Source organism: Podarcis muralis, chromosome 2 (assembly GCF_964188315.1).
Source record: "Podarcis muralis chromosome 2, rPodMur119.hap1.1, whole genome shotgun sequence".
Classification (NCBI taxonomy): Eukaryota; Metazoa; Chordata; class Lepidosauria; order Squamata; family Lacertidae; genus Podarcis; species Podarcis muralis.
The window spans coordinates 4,443,803-4,459,113 of NC_135656.1; the positions used below are offsets into that span (position 1 = coordinate 4,443,803).

A 15,311-nucleotide genomic window follows, 5' to 3' on the forward strand; every position below is an offset into this window, starting at 1 on the left:
CGCCCTATACCTAGAGGTCTGATGTCAACACTAATCAACAGTCCACAAATGCTGACTACTTTGCACAACTTCAGTGTGCCAAACTATTGCCTTCACTGACCTTGGTTTTAAGACATAAGGCTACCACAGCCCCACTGAACCACAATATTACTTATCTGGGGCATCAGAGGGGTCACTGATATTGGTCCATCAGAATACTTCGTTTAGTAATGTTTTTTTTAAAAAATGTTTGAGATTCTTTTTGTTTTTTTGTTAAGTTTGCTGCATTAACTGTGAGATCTGTAGAAAACCTCCTTCGTAATATTTTATTTTGAAATCTTTAAGATAATATTTTAGTTTCCTGTAAATTACCGTATGTTCCTTTAAATGTACTTTATATTTGCCTTTCTTTAGTAATGCTTTATTTTGATTGTTTTATTTGATGTTTAGGTTGTAAACTGCTTTGGATTCCCCCCACCTTAAAAATATAAAGTGGTATAGAAATGAAATGAATAATAATAGGCCTCACCCTTCAGCCTCCTTGAGAGCTCTACCTTCCAGTCCCTCTCTGAATAAAAGCAATGGCAACCAAATAGAGAGAGAAACCAGGGAAGTGATGAGGGAGGCAAGCAAGCATGAAGGCTCAAACATGGAGTGTGGAGACTAGGGTAGCCTAGCTTCCTCTAGAAAGTCATTCTAACCTCTGTACTTCAAGGTCAAGCCTCCAAGCTCATACATGGAGCTTCAGCTTTCTAGTTTTGTAGTAGGGTGCAAGGAAGCGATCTCTGTGGCATGGAATTTGCAAGGTGGCATTCACTGGCTCCATTTGAGTTCAAGGACCTGTGGCAAAGGATCAACTAAGAGTCAGGTTCCTACAATGAGCTCAAATTTGCAAAGGCTGCTGGGCATTCTTAGCAGTTATTAGTTTAAGTTGGATTTGCTGGAACCACAGTTCAGTAACTTGGCATGGCCTTTACTAGGGTAGGATATACAAAAGTTGATGACAGAAAAGTAGTCAGGAGCCCAGTCCACCTTTGACATTATGTCCACCTGCTGACAGCCCCTGACCACATATCTGATAGAATGAGGCCCTCAGCACTAACAACAACAGGTCCCCTCTGTTGCTGTGGATCAAAAGTCTCTCTTCCTTAAAGAACGAAGATGGTCCTTGGAGTGACTTCACAAGAACAAAAAAATTAAGAAGATGCTGAATAAGTTGTAGCAGAAGAGACATGTTGTAGAACATCACACCCAAAACACAGGGGCCACTACTTAAACTTGCAAAGCAAAATAAATAAAGGGGCACATCATGCAACTGGGAGAACCTACTGCATGAGAGTACTCAACAGCTTGGCAAGACCAAGTAAAGGACTGTTATTCCCTCGAAGGAGTGATAGTGATATGAACCCATTTCCAGATATCATCACAAACACACACCGGGAACTTTTCTTGCATTTCTCAAGCCCTCTGTGTAAAACTGTTACTGAAGCTGGGAAGGATTTTTTTTTGGGGGGGTTAGATTTTAAGAAGATAAACAGTCTTGCAAAAGTGTTTCACCATGTTTTTGTTGCTGTTTTATTTCAGGAAGATATGAGCTGCAAGTTAAAGCTGCTGGCTACCCTGAATGTTCCTCGTCACCCTAGGGTGCCATAGAACACCGGTTGAAAACCAATGCTTTAACTCATTTACAGGTAGACTTGTTTCCAAAAGCTGCTCAGACTTGGATTTTGGCAAAATCACAGTGGGAGGAGTTCCAGAATTGAGAGGCTGTCACTGAGATCATCTCCCTGTCCTTGCTTATTGAACCCAACACACAGCTGGTATCATTAGCATTCTCCGTATTTCTCAGAACTTTACAACATCATGCTGCTACCAAATCTCCTGACATTAGCAGCAGATGAAAATGCTTTTTACACCTCCGCTGCTGGATATTTAGGAGCCACAGGCAACCAAGAGATAAGGTGATCCAGCCTACAAATAAGCAAAAAGCAGAGCCTGTGTAAAACTACCAAATCTACCAGTGTGAGAATCTCAGAGCATGGGTGGGATAAAGGAATATGCTTCAGCTCTTGCAACTGCCATGGCCACAGCTTGATCTGCCCCACTTGACCGAGAAATGAAGATCTGAAGCGCCACACGGAAGGAGGGCACAAGAGTCTCTGCTCAGATTCTCTCGACAGCTGCGTTCTCTGAACACAAGGCGGGAGCGAAGAGGGAGACCAACCGGAGAAAATAGTTTCCGACGGCATACACCACTGTCCATCATTCTCTGCTTCCACACAGACGCCAAATACTCTCTTAACCCCATTCATTGTTCGGATTCGGACCTGTTGCACAGGTGGAGCAGGAAATATAACCTCCAGTCTCTCCTACATCCGGGACAACGAAGTCTTCCCCTACGCAGAGCACTAACCGTGGAAGGGGCTTTAAACAAAACAAACAAGGAGCATCTAAAGCAGCAGCAGCATCTTCACCCGCCTTTGCCACCCCCAAAATCGCCCGAACCCCGAAACTCGCAATACCAAAAGCGGAAAGAGAAATGGGGGGGGGATTCCAATCCCAGCCCCACTTTGGACGAGATCGCGCTTACCTTGGGGGGAGAACTTGGGGGGAGAGAGGAGGGGAACCTGTGCCCCCCTCCCCTCGCTGCCGTGTCCGGGCGGTGCTGCTGTCGTCGCCGCCGCCTGCCTTCCTCCTCCTCCTCCTCCTCGGGGCGGGAGGGAGCCCAAGGACCCGCTGTGCTCCCCGCTTCCTCTGACGTGAGAGACGGAGCGGAGGTAGAGGAGGCAAAGAGAAAGTGGGGGGGGGGGAGAGAGGCAGCCGGAGGAGGCCCTTCGGAGCAACAAGTGCAGGGGAGGGAAAGACCGCGGGGGGGGGCTGGGGCTAGAGGGGGGCGCTGAGGGTCGGAAGGAAGAGGGAAATGGCCTCAGCCGCCCCGGAGGGCCCGTCCAAAGCTTGGCCCAGAGGCGGGGGTCAAGGCCCGGCTCGCTGGAGGGTTGGCAGGCCCAGCGAGCGAGCGAGCAAGGCAGGCGGGGGGGGGGGCTGGCGCGGCGGCTGTGGTGGTACCTGGCCGAGGGGGCTCGTGAGGACAGGTAAGGCCGCCGCCGGTGAGGAGAGGGGAGAAAAGAGGGGCAAAAGAAGAAGAGGGAGGGAGGGAGGGAGGGGGAACAACAGCGCCTTTCTCCAAAAAGAATATTTAAAAAAGGAGGAGGAGGAGGAGGAGGAGGAGAAAGGGGGGGGGAGGAAGAAAGGGGGGGAGAAAAAAAAAGAAACAGAAAAAGGGAAAGAAGCGCCGGCCCCTCCCCCTGGCCGCGCGCGCGCGCGCGTGTGTATGTGCATGTGCGTGCGCCCGCCGCTTGCGTCACTCGCCCCCGGTACGTGAGGCCGTAACCCTGCGCGCGTCACGACGCCGACGCCGCTGCCACCGACGCGCCTAGGTCACGGTTGCCTTGGCGACTGCGACGCGCCCGCCCGCGCGCGCGACCCTCGGCTGCTTGGCTGGCCTTGGAGAGGGAGGGGCGCGGACGGAGCGAGGAGCTGCAGGAATAGCGGGCCGGAAAAGGGACCGGCGCGGAGGGAGCAGCCAGACCCAACAAATTAGCGTGAGAAAGCATGAAGTCCACGGAGCTGTATTGCTGACAGGCAGGTAGAGAGGGCTCTGTGTGGCGTCATTTTCCTTCCTCCCCTGGAGAGCAAGGAGCATATACAGTATAGTACCGTTGGCTAGTTATTACTTTTTACAGATGTTAATATCTATTAATTTTATGTACAGATTTTGAGAAAATCTACCCTGTATGGTTTTTTACTACAGTGGTACCTCGGATTACATACGCTTCAGGTTACAGACTCCGCTAACCCATAAATAGTACCTTGGGTTAAGAACTTTGCTTCAGGATGAGAACAGAAATCGTGCTCCGGTGGTGCGGCGGCAGCAGGAGGCCCCATTAGCTAAAGTGGTGCTTCAGGTTAAGAACAGTTTCAGGTTAAGAACGGATCTCCAGAATGAATTAAGTACTTAACCCGAGGTAGCATTGTAATGCCATTGTTCTGTCCCACAGAGCAAGAGGAGGGCGCCCAGGATTCAGGATACTCAGGTTCCCAAAGAAAACTACCCACACTACCAGGTTGATCAGGGCATAGTAGTTTATTTAAAGGAAAAGCAAACTCACAACAAAAGGTCTGAAGGCTCCCTCCTTGCCCCTGCTTCCAGCACATTGTGGGACAGACTCCACAGCAAGGAAATGGCTTGTCTGCAACCAGGCCCTGGAGCAAATGCTTTCTATACAGTAGAGCAGCCCACAGGTAGCCATGATCTCCACCACACCCAAGGTTCCCCACAGGCAGCTGATATTGCTCCAATTAGGCTTGGAGCATAGTATCACACACCCATGGATGGTGGTAACTGCCTTCCTTGAGCAGGTCAAGGTTGTGAGGTTGTCTTGAGTATTTAGCTAGTGCTAACAAAGCTCCTGGAACAACTCACCTATGGTTCAACGCAGCCATTGCTGTGAACCAATGCATGTTTATGAAGTAAGTAAACCTTGTTTTCAACTTACTTAACAAGTTGTTACCTGATTCCTTCTTAATGGGGGTGAGGAGGAGGAAGCCAGCTTACTTCATAACTGGACTTGCTCAAAACAAGGTTTTACATCCTACTTCCTATGCTTTTAATTCTGCTGCCCTTTAGCCTGGCAAATCCTCTGCATGATTACTTGGGAGAAAGTCCTCATTACACACAGAGAGAGAATATCCCATGAGTTGGATAGATATACATAAGGCGCTTCTCATTTCAAGGTGAACAGGTGTGCAGAATGGTGGAAATGTGGTCGGAGTTACACTAGGTCATTCCCCACCCCGCCTGCATATTTAGGGTTTTCAACACAAAGTCTCTTCAAAATTTATTTATGTTGAAATAATTTGTTTCAGAATATGCCCAAATGCCTCACCTTCTGTTGTAGATGTTACCACACCAGAGAATTTATTGTGGCAGAAGCTTTTATGGACAAGAGTCTGCTTTGTCAGATGCATGAAGTGTTATCCGAAGTTGCCTGAGTGAGGTAAAAGGAAAAGCAGAAAGTTCTGCAAAAGTCTAAACTTATGCAAAGGTGTAACAGCAGCCACTAACAATGTAGCATTGCATTCTGGCATTGGTAAGCTAAGTAATGCATGTAGTGGGATTGTAAAAATAGACAAACACTCATTTTCTCAATTCAAGCCACAAGTGATAGAAGAGAGATTATAGTTAAGCGGCCAAAGTGCTGTCAGTCAGCCATTATCAATGGTGAGTGCTGGAAGGGAAAGGGAACGATGGGGTTGAGGTGGGAGAAGGGACTTGGACGGGCACTCCCAGTGGTTAAGAGATGAGTCTACATGGAATCTACACCAAGCCAGGGTTCCTTTGTCAAGGGTGTCACCCAGACAATTCACATAGTCCCTGAAACTAGCTCCACCCATCTATTGGTCACACTGCAGCACGCGCAAGAAAGATTGGGCTTTTAGGTATTAGACCACATTTATTTAGACATGTGCTTCCTGCTGGGCACCATGTAGCATATCCGTCAAAACTGCTTCAAAGCAGGTTGATCTTCCAAGCTTCAAGCATAAAAAAGTGTGCCAAACAGTGCCATAGTCCAAAACATGGCACGTCACCAGTACACAAGTTTTGACCTTCAATACACTGCCAATATCAACACATTGCACACCTTTCATTGCTAATGCTAATTTGTATTGCATTATTTCACACTTTCCAAACACCAAAAAGTAGGATGTTCCAGGTCATTTTGCATTATCATTCTCCTTGGGAGGGCAAAGACTAACATCATTTTTGAAATATCAGTTTGTTTACAAATACACAAATCAAGCTGCAGCAAACTCATTGGCCACATTTGAGTTACCCTTGGCCTGCAGGCAGACCTTTCTCTGACTTCCATGTGAGTCACAGGCCCCCTCCCCATTGCTAAGCTGATTGGTGGTGGAAACAGCTGAGCAACATACTGATAGGCAAGCCCCTCAACAGTTTCCAGCAGAAATCAGCTCTGCAATGAAGGGAGGTGCATGATAGGATTGTTGTTTCATAGGCAGTGGTTAGTGCTAAAGCAGCATCAAATCCAAAAGAGAGTCAGCCCTGAAGCACCAGGCTCCAAAAATATAGCATTTATTTCTCTCTCTGTGTGTGGCCAAATTTAAAATGGCTCTATTTATATATGTGTATATATAGCCCTTCCATAGCTCGAGCCCAAACTTTTCTAAAACCACCAAACAGTATGAAAACCCCACACCAAACTCATTCAAAGGACAAATTACACAGTAGTTAAGTCAATGGAATGAAAACTACTCAGAGCAATAATGCAGTTATATCCATCCAAGACTGAAAAAAATGCCTGGGCAAAAAGAACCTGGTGGCACTGAACTATGTCTCAGGATGAGGCCAATCCAAGTTCCCTAAGAATGGAGCTCAAAATAGCAGGTGCCACCACTGAACAGATGCTGCTGCGCACCCCTTGAGATTCTGCTTGTGAAGGATAGGAGCATTTAGGGGCATGGTGAGGTACATGTGGGAGAAAGCATTCCCTCCTGTCTTTTGGCCCATATCTCACACTCAGGGTGAGCAAAGCAAGTTCACAGCCTCCACCTTGCGACCTGACCATCCAAAGGACCAAGATGATATTTATTATTAGTGGCCCAGCCATACCAAAAGCAAAAGGAGGCATTGAACAATAAGAAAGCATCACTCATATTAATCATTTTTAAAAGGATTGGTCTTTCCCCCACCCCACCCCAAATAGGGTCCTGACAAACAAAAGGGCAAACATAAGACTTGCTAAGTGTGGGTACCTTATGATGAGAAGAGTCCTGGACTTTCTTCTGGAGCAATAAGGGACTTGCAAAAACCCCCTCAGTGAATGCTATATGGTTTGGCGGGTTCTGAGTGTATGTTGAACCTAAAAGTCCTATGGAAATGCAGTGAGTCATCTCACACTGGGTTCCTAGTTAACCAGACTCTGTCCAAAGTATTCTTGTCAGCACCCTCAGAAGCAAGAATGCCTACATCACTGAGGGCTCTACAAAAATCATGTGCCCCCCCCTGCCCACCACTGGTATCTTCAACAATAAAATGTCATCTGTACTGTTATATTTATTCAGAAGAACACATAACAAATATAAACAAACAAGGGTTGTCGGCTACAAGATACAAAACTGAGCTTAGTTAGAACACACAAAAGGATCATCACAAGAAAAGTCATGGGCAGTGATGCAGGAAAACACAAATATCTAATTTAGTCTGATAAAAGCCCAGTGTGTACATCCCTTCAGATCTGCAAGGAGAATTGTGAGCCACAGGAAATCCAAGTTCTTCCAGATGAGAATGAATAATGCCTCTTGTGGTTTCATCTCAAGCCACCCTACAGTGCTGTGTAAGTTTGTCAGAGCCAGATACCCCATATTGTCATACCATCTACCAAGAGCGCACTCTTCTGTTCTTTCCCAGTTAAGTGCTACTTCCATACACATGGCCACATGTTCGGAGATCATATGGGATATCATTATTGCACCTGCTAAAGAGGGAAAACAGGACTAGCCCTGACTCCACGGTGCAACACTTCAGAGATAATTTTAAAGACAGCTTACCCTAACCTTGGACACTCCCACCAGAGTGGCTTGACACCCCCTCCAGCATAGAGATGACACAGAATGATTAATATAACTACCTGTAAGTTTCACTAGGCTCCAGTGCTACATGGAGGAGCCTCAAGGTCCATAAATAGCAACACCCTAGTGGTCCCGGGCCCTAAGGAAGTTAGATTGGCTTCAACCAGAGCCAGGGCTTTTTCAACACTGGCTCCGGCCTGGTGGAACGCTCTGCCTCATGAGACCAGGGCCCTGCAGGATCTGATTTCTTTCCGCAGGGCCTGTAAGACAGAGTTGTTCCGCCTGGCCTTTGGCTTGGTGCCAATTTGATTCCCTCCCTCTTTCTTTTTTCTTTTCCTTCTCCTCCTGCAATGAGGCTACATTTTAATATTTTAATGTTCCATTATTTTAATGTTGTATTTTATTTTTGTTTTTAAGTTGTAATCATTCTTCTTGTTTTTATTATTGCTTGTAAGCCGCTCTGAGCCCGGCCTTGGCTGGGGAGGGCGGGGTATAAATAAAAAAATATTATTATTATTATTATTATTATTATTATTATTATTATTATTATTATTATTATTATTATTATTATTGCATGTGAATGATGTTCAACATTGACTCTTTGATCCTAGCAGAGATAGTTCTGGAAGGAGGTGCACACCACATTGTCATCCATTCCCCTTCAGTGACAGCCTCACTTCCCAGAATTGCTTATGCCCACCTCCATCTCTAAATTAATAGTCCAGAATTATGTTGTATATATTTGCTGCTAGGCCCTTCACTCATCTGGTACTGAACAGAGCAAGAGATCATAGTGCTCCCTGAGTGCAACCTCACAGTAATGCATATGATGACACCTGCAATTTTGAAGCCGATTGAGGGCTTATCCACATTTCCTCTTGTCCCGCTGCTTTCCCTTGGGGGAAACTGCTCTTTAACACTCAGTCAGAGCAAACAGCCATCTGGGTTTTCCTTGGACTCCCATTTTTTCAAGTGTGGGTTTTACCTGGGAAAGGAGCAGGCCAAGGGGAAAACCGCTCAGCCCCATGCTTTCTAAGCACAACACAAGCAGAAGTGTGGATAAGTCTTAAGTCCCAGCTCCTCCAGCTAAGCTTCCAGCTACTGCATTGCCAGCAGTTTACACCTCCTGAACAAGTCTTGAATTCTGTTGAATCCCTTCCTTTCTCACCCCCCCCCCCCCCGCAATGTTGCTTGTATTGAAATGGTTCTGGAAATAATGGGTGGCCCACAAATAAAGTCAAATTGGGCAGTTAAGGAGCCAAACACTGCACATATTTTGCCCACCCTTTAAAAGCGGCCTGCAAAACCATGTTCTGTATACGTATTTATTTACATAGTTCTTTTTGTCTGTATAATTCTAAGCACCATATCATGGGTTCCCTGGTGGTCTCCCATCTGGGCATCTCAGCTGACCCACCAAGTGTCCCTATTTCCAAGGGACAGTCCCAGATTTACAGAAGCCATCCCAGTTTCTGATTTGACCCCGGAATAACCCACTTTTCCTTAGGATATTCCTATTTTCGTTGGAGAAATGTTGGAGCATATGGAGTTATGTGATCCCCAAGCCAAGGAAATAAGTAACTATACAACCTTTAGAAGACATCGGAAGGGAAGGGGGTTTTTTGGTAATGTTTGATGATGTTTTTGTATAAGTTGGAAACTGCCCAGAATGGCTGGGGCAGCCCAGTCAGAATCATCATCATAATAATAGAATAGGACATTCCTATTTTCATGGGAGAAATGTTGGAGGGCATGAGACAGATATAGGAGATAGCTAGTGCTCAGTAGATGCAGAAACAACTGCAGCTGGAATCCAAAGGAATAGGCACATTTTGCATTTTATAAAAAGTGGAACATGGAGAAAACTTAGCAGCGTCACTTAAGAGGAGCAGTGCTTGTGGCTGCTGGTTTTCTCAGGGCCCATGGTTGTTGGGTTGTGTGGTTCATTGTGACACCTTCCCTCTGCTGGCTCATTGGTCACCAGAGTGCTAAAAGGCCTAAAGGTAAAGGACCCCTGGCAGTTAAGTCCAGTCGTGGACGACTCTGGGGTTGCGGCGCTCATCTTGATTTACTGGCCAAGGGAGCTGACGTTTGTCCATAGACAGTTTTTTCCAGGTCATGTGGCCAGCATGACTAAGCTGCTTCTGGCGAAACCAGAGCAGCGCGTGGATATCATTTCATCTCCTAAGACATGTAAGTAGGATTTCTCTCAGCATCTGCATTCTGTGATGATAGTGAATTCCTCTTGAGCTTAGATGCGTGAATGCCAAAACCAGTTTAGGAACGCAGATCAGGAGAGTACTAACTGTGGGCCCCATTTCTCACATTTTTCTCTTTCTTTCCTAGGCTTTCGAGGTTGAGAAAAGTTTTGTCCCACTTGGGGAGAAGGAATAATGTCTCACCTCTCCTGGAGAACATGGGAAAAAAGACATGAGAAAACTTAGTCGTGTCACTTAAGAGGAGCAGGGTTTGTGGTTGCTAGTTTTCTCAGGGCCCAGGGTTGCTGGGTCGTGAGGTTCATTGTGACATCTCCCTCTGCTAGCTCATTGGTCGCCAGAGCTCTAGAAGGCCTGGGGATCTCCTATACTTGGATCATTCCGAGAGAGAGAGAAAGGAGAAGACATGTAAGTAGGATTTCTCTCAGCATCTGAATTCTGTGATGATAGAGAATTCATCTTGAGCATCGAGGTATTAGAGAGTGCTGTGAGCCCCATTTCTCTTTCTTTTCTAGGCTTCCCAGACTGAGAAGTCCTTTCCCACTTGGGAAAAAAGAATAAAAAATTTCCTCTTCCAGAGACCTCCCCCTCCCCCTCTGGACCCCTCTTTGAGAGGACACAAAAGGTAAGACCCTTCAGCATATAGATATTGCTTCCAGAGTAATGTTAGTCCTTAAAGTTTCTTAGGAAAGGTCTCTCTGTAACTGAGGCCTATTTTGAGGTTCAGGAAAAAAAAATATATCCCATGTGTCTCTTTGTTTCCCTGTAGGCTCTGCGGACCTCCTGCTATCCTGGTCTAGAAGAAGATGGCAGGAGGAAGAAATGCCAAGGAAAACATGAAAGCAATGTCTATTTCCAAGGATATGTTCAGAGTTAATAGGAAACTCCCTAGAAATCAGTTCTACTTGCTTGCCTTCTCTTCTTTGCCATTCAGATGATATGATAGTTGAATACCTGGAGGGAGAGCAGGGGCTTTGAAGTTCTCCATCATCTGTGCAGCAGACCGAGAAGACAAACAGGTCACCTAGTCACAGTCATCCCTGCTATGGGCACAGGACTTTGGTTATAACATCAATATGGAACAGTGGGAAAGGTTGTGGCAGCAAGATATCAAATTTACATCATGTTATAATTTGAGGGAAAATACCATGAAGATGCTCTACCGACGGCATCATACGCCAGCTAAACTCACCAAAATGTATAAAGGAAGCTCACCAATATGTTGGCGTTGCAAAAAGGAGATAGGATCTTATTACCATATGTGGTGGACTTGTATGGTGATAAGCGAGTTTTGGAATAACATATATGAAGAATTTAAAAAACTATTTAAATTTAACATAAAGAAAAGACCGGAGATTTTCCTTCTAGGAATATTACCAACAGAAATAAAGCAAAACACAAGACCACTGTTTATATACTCAATTACGGCCGCAAGAATACTCGTAGCCAGAAGTTGGAAATGTGAAACAATACCAACAATAATAGACTGGCAAACACTCATGGTAGAGTATATTCACTTAGCAAAGCTGACTGGAAAAGTTAGGGGAGTCCTAAATCAAAAAGTATAGAGAGAATGGATATTATTCAAGGATTATATAAGATCACACTGTAAAATTGAAATTATCCTGGCAGAATTTAATGATACTTGTGTATAATAAATAATTGGAAAAATATGCAGAAAAAGCTATAAAATAAACTGTGCGATAAAATTAAGATATTAGAAAAAGTATTATCATATCTTGACCAATAAAGTTTTGCTCTAGAAGAACAAAACTTTATTGGTCAAGATATGATAATACAACCGATATTCTTTTATTTTAATGTTAATTCCTCTTTGCTTTTTATTTTTATTATTGTTATTCCTTTTTCATTTTTGTGTGAAATTCTGTTGTAATTATTTGTAATGTATTTGTATGATAGTATTTTAAATCAATAAAATAAAATAAAAACAAAAAAACAAAGTCATCCCTGCTAGGATAAGAGACATCCCTGCTATCTCTTCCAACAGAAACAATTAGCCAGAGCCAAAGAATGGCAGTAGGAATGATGATTTAGGTAAACCAATTTCCTCTCATGTTCTCCTTCGTAGTAAAGGTTCGGGGTGAGGAGCCATGGAACTCCTTGGAACTTGTGGAAGGGCTGTACCTCCGTGGTAGGCAGTCTGATTGACATACAGGAAGCGGACTGATGGAGAAGGGGTGGAGCACCTGCCCCTTCTCAAGTGGGCTGCAAGAGGAAGGATGCTCCCTCCTTTCCAACCAGCATAGAAACGCTGCTCTCCACCTTTCCACTGCCAGCTCCTGACAGGCTAGTAAGACTCTTTGCAGGCTTGTAACTTTTGTGGGTTATTCACAGTGCTGTGTTCATATTTGGTTCGATTGTCATTTGTGTTGGTGACTAACTTTCCCCGTTGCTGGTTGCTATGCAGGCTTGAGGCCATCTTTTGGCAGATCTGCCTTCATGCTGCCGTTTTCCAGCACGAATAATAATAATAATAATAATAATAATAATAATAACAACAACAACAACAATAACAATTTATTATTTATAACAATTTATTATTTATACCCCGCCCATCTGGCTGAGTTTCCCCAGCCACTCTGGGCGGCTCCCAATCAAGTGTTAAAAACAGTACAGCATTAAATATTAAAAACTTCCCTAAACAGGGCTGCCTTCAGATGTCTTTTAAATGGCTGCTTATTTCCTACACATCTGAAGGGAGGGTGTTCCACAGGGTGGGTGCCACTACCGAGAAGGCCCTTTGTCTGGTTCCCTGTAACCTCACTTCTCGCAATGAGGGAACCGCCAGAAGGCCCTCGGTGCTGGATCTCAGTGTCCTTCTCAGTGTCGCTCTCCTTCTGTCGCTTGGTTCCCCAAATGTCGGGGGCCGCGAGCACAACCATGAACCACAGAAACTGAACACAGGAGCTTTCCCTCACTCTCTACCAATGCTGGGCAAAGCTCAACCACAGAACCAACCAGAGCCGTCTTTCCCATATGGCTTAGTGGTGCGTTGCACCAGGGCGCCAGCCTTTCAGGGGCTCCCCAGCAAGTGAGGGAGCTGCGCAGCTTTGCCGGCAGCCTCCCCTTTCCCTGCACACCCACCAGCTGTGCCCTGTCAACCATATGGCTGGCGGGCACACAGCTTCCCTCCCAAGCCTCTGAGGGGATTGCTCTCCCGCAGCGGCATCGGGGAGAGTTGTGCACACCCCCCCATAGCTAGCAGTGAGCGGCTTTGCTGCCACCCCCCACTCAGTGGGGGCACTGAGTGGATATTTGCACCCTGGCGCTGCATCTGCTAAAGACGACCGTGGAACCAACCTCACCATTTCCCAGTGAGCGTGTCTGTCTCTTTGGGGCTTCTGCATTTTGGGGCTGAAGGAGCACATTGGCCCAACTGCAGCATGCTCTGAGAAACAGCTTTTCGGTGAACATGGCATGCTGTCGTGAATGTCACCTTGCAGCTTGTCTGCCCTTCCTCCGAGACAGCCGCCCGCCTGGGGCACCAGCGCCGCCCGGGTCACGGTGGGCTCTGGAGAGGAGCGGGGATGAGGGAAGAAGCGCTGGTGCCACTATGGGAGACCAAGGGGCGGAGAGAACCAAGCCCAAGTCCCCCCGGAGCCGGCCCTGCCCCCCTACAAAATGTTGAGAATGGTATTAGTAGTTAGCTGTAAAGAAGGGAAGAAACTACTGTTCCCATTATCCCTAACCATTCTAGTTGGGGTTGACGGGAATTAGAATTCAAGAATATCTGGTGAACCATATATTCCCAACCCCACTGTTAATCCTGGAAGAAGTCCGACTAAATGCAGTTGCGCTTACAACTGCATGGATAGGATTGCACTGCCTATTCCGCAATTAAAACTAGCCAGATAAACAAACATGCTGAAGGTAGCATTGTATTCTCCTTCTCTGTTTATTGGGCAAGTTTGTACATACAGTGGTGCCTCGCAAGACGAAATTAATTCGCGAGTTTTGTCGTCTTGCGATTTTTTTCGTCTTGCGAAGCACGGTGTCGGGAAAGTTTTGGAAAAGCTTCAAAAATCACCAGTCTTTAAAAACCTCAAAAAAGGCTACCACACCGCGTTCTATGAGTTGCTCCTCGAAGTCAAGTCGCAACTGTATTAACGGTGTTAAGAAAAAGGAAACAAACTTGCAAGACGTTTCTGTCTTGCGAAGCAAGCCCATAGGGAAAATCGTCTTGCGAAGCAGCTGAAAAAACAACCCTTTCGTCTTGCGAGTTTTTTGTCTTGCGAGGCATTCGTCTTGCGAGGTACCACTGTAAGTTGTTGTGCTATATAAAATAATTGCTTCTGCAAGATGATACTGTGACTTTTAACTTTTCCTGTTTTGGTTGCTTCTGTTTTAATAATTCTGTATAATTCTTTATTTTATTTTTCTTGTACTCTTCATATAATTGAAAATCAAATAAATTTGGGTGGGAGTGGCATCTAGCATGGGGAGCACAAAGCCCTCTTAATGTTATCAGACTCCCATCAGCCTCAGCTGACATGGCCAATGGTCAGGGAGGATGGGAGTTGTAGTCGAGCAGCATCTAAAAGACCATAAGTTCCCTGCCCATAACTGAAGTGAACATAACATCCAAACTGCTAATATAACATCAGAAATATATCATCAGTACCTCTCCTACAAATGAAAAACAAAACAAAATAAATCTCCTGGATTTCCATGAATTATAGTTTTCATATATGTATTATTAATTATTAATAAAATACACATCAGTTAATTAATCTATATATCACTGGCCCATCATGAAGTCTCTCTAGGATCATGAGGAACCTGTGGCCCTCCTTTTGTTGCCAGACTACAATTCCCCCCATCCCTGACCATTGGCCATGCATGCTGGCTTGGGCTGCTGGGAGTTGGAGCTGGAAGTTGGATTGTTCCAAAGTTTCAGGCAGAGATAAGTCTTCGCCAATCCTGTTTCTTAAAGTCCTTTTAACTGGAGATGTCAGACTGAGACTGCAATTCCAAGCATGTTTACTGGAAAGTAAGACCCAATCCATTCAGTGTGACTTACTTGCAGATAAACATGTATACAAGTTGCAACCTGAATTTAGGGTCTTCTGCTCCCAGAGCAATCAATATGTGTTCCGCCTTTGTGCTGCTGCCCCTCCATGACATCACACAAGAGTCCTGGTGGGCAGTCAGTAGGTATTGGCTCCAGTGACAAATCAAGAACAAGGCTTCCCAGGAGGGATCAGATCCAGCAATAGTCTCGTGTTGCTGGCAAAAGTACATATCCAGCATGACTGATTAGGCAATTCCTGCATCAAACAGGAATAGACTCCCAGCTCTCGTCAGCAAGGGGCCCAAGGTGATCAGCTGTGCAGCAAGGGAGATGGCAACACATCAAGGTTCAGGACACAGATTTCATTCCTTATCTTATTGGACTAGCTGCGCTGGGTGTTGCTATGGGACAAGATCCATGTTTGTGTACAGTGC

The 15,311-nt window shown here is 45.5% G+C and overlaps 1 protein-coding gene and 1 long non-coding RNA gene across 11 annotated transcripts in view; one reads left to right on the forward strand and one right to left on the reverse strand.

The window, feature by feature from the left end:
- Nucleotides 1-2,680, reverse strand: part of R3HDM2 (R3H domain containing 2) — a 134,807-nt gene extending 132,127 nt beyond the window's left edge. For all 8 annotated transcript variants that reach the window (XM_028721291.2, XM_028721288.2, XM_028721289.2 and 5 more), the window contains exon 1: nucleotides 2,570-2,680. The gene's annotated coding sequence lies outside the window, so the exon portion shown is untranslated. The remainder of the gene's footprint in view (nucleotides 1-2,569) is intronic.
- Nucleotides 2,654-12,344, forward strand: LOC114592929 (uncharacterized). 3 transcript variants are annotated; one of them, XR_013391738.1, is made up of 4 exons: nucleotides 2,654-2,756; nucleotides 4,906-10,253; nucleotides 10,361-10,470; nucleotides 10,615-12,344. It is a non-coding gene; the product is annotated as an uncharacterized LOC114592929 (long non-coding RNA). The 3 variants fall into 3 exon arrangements; XR_013391736.1 differs by having other exon boundaries at nucleotides 10,370-10,470; XR_013391737.1 differs by lacking the exon at nucleotides 2,654-2,756 and adding an exon at nucleotides 3,392-3,625 and having other exon boundaries at nucleotides 10,370-10,470.
- Nucleotides 12,345-15,311: the final 2,967 nt, after the last annotated feature.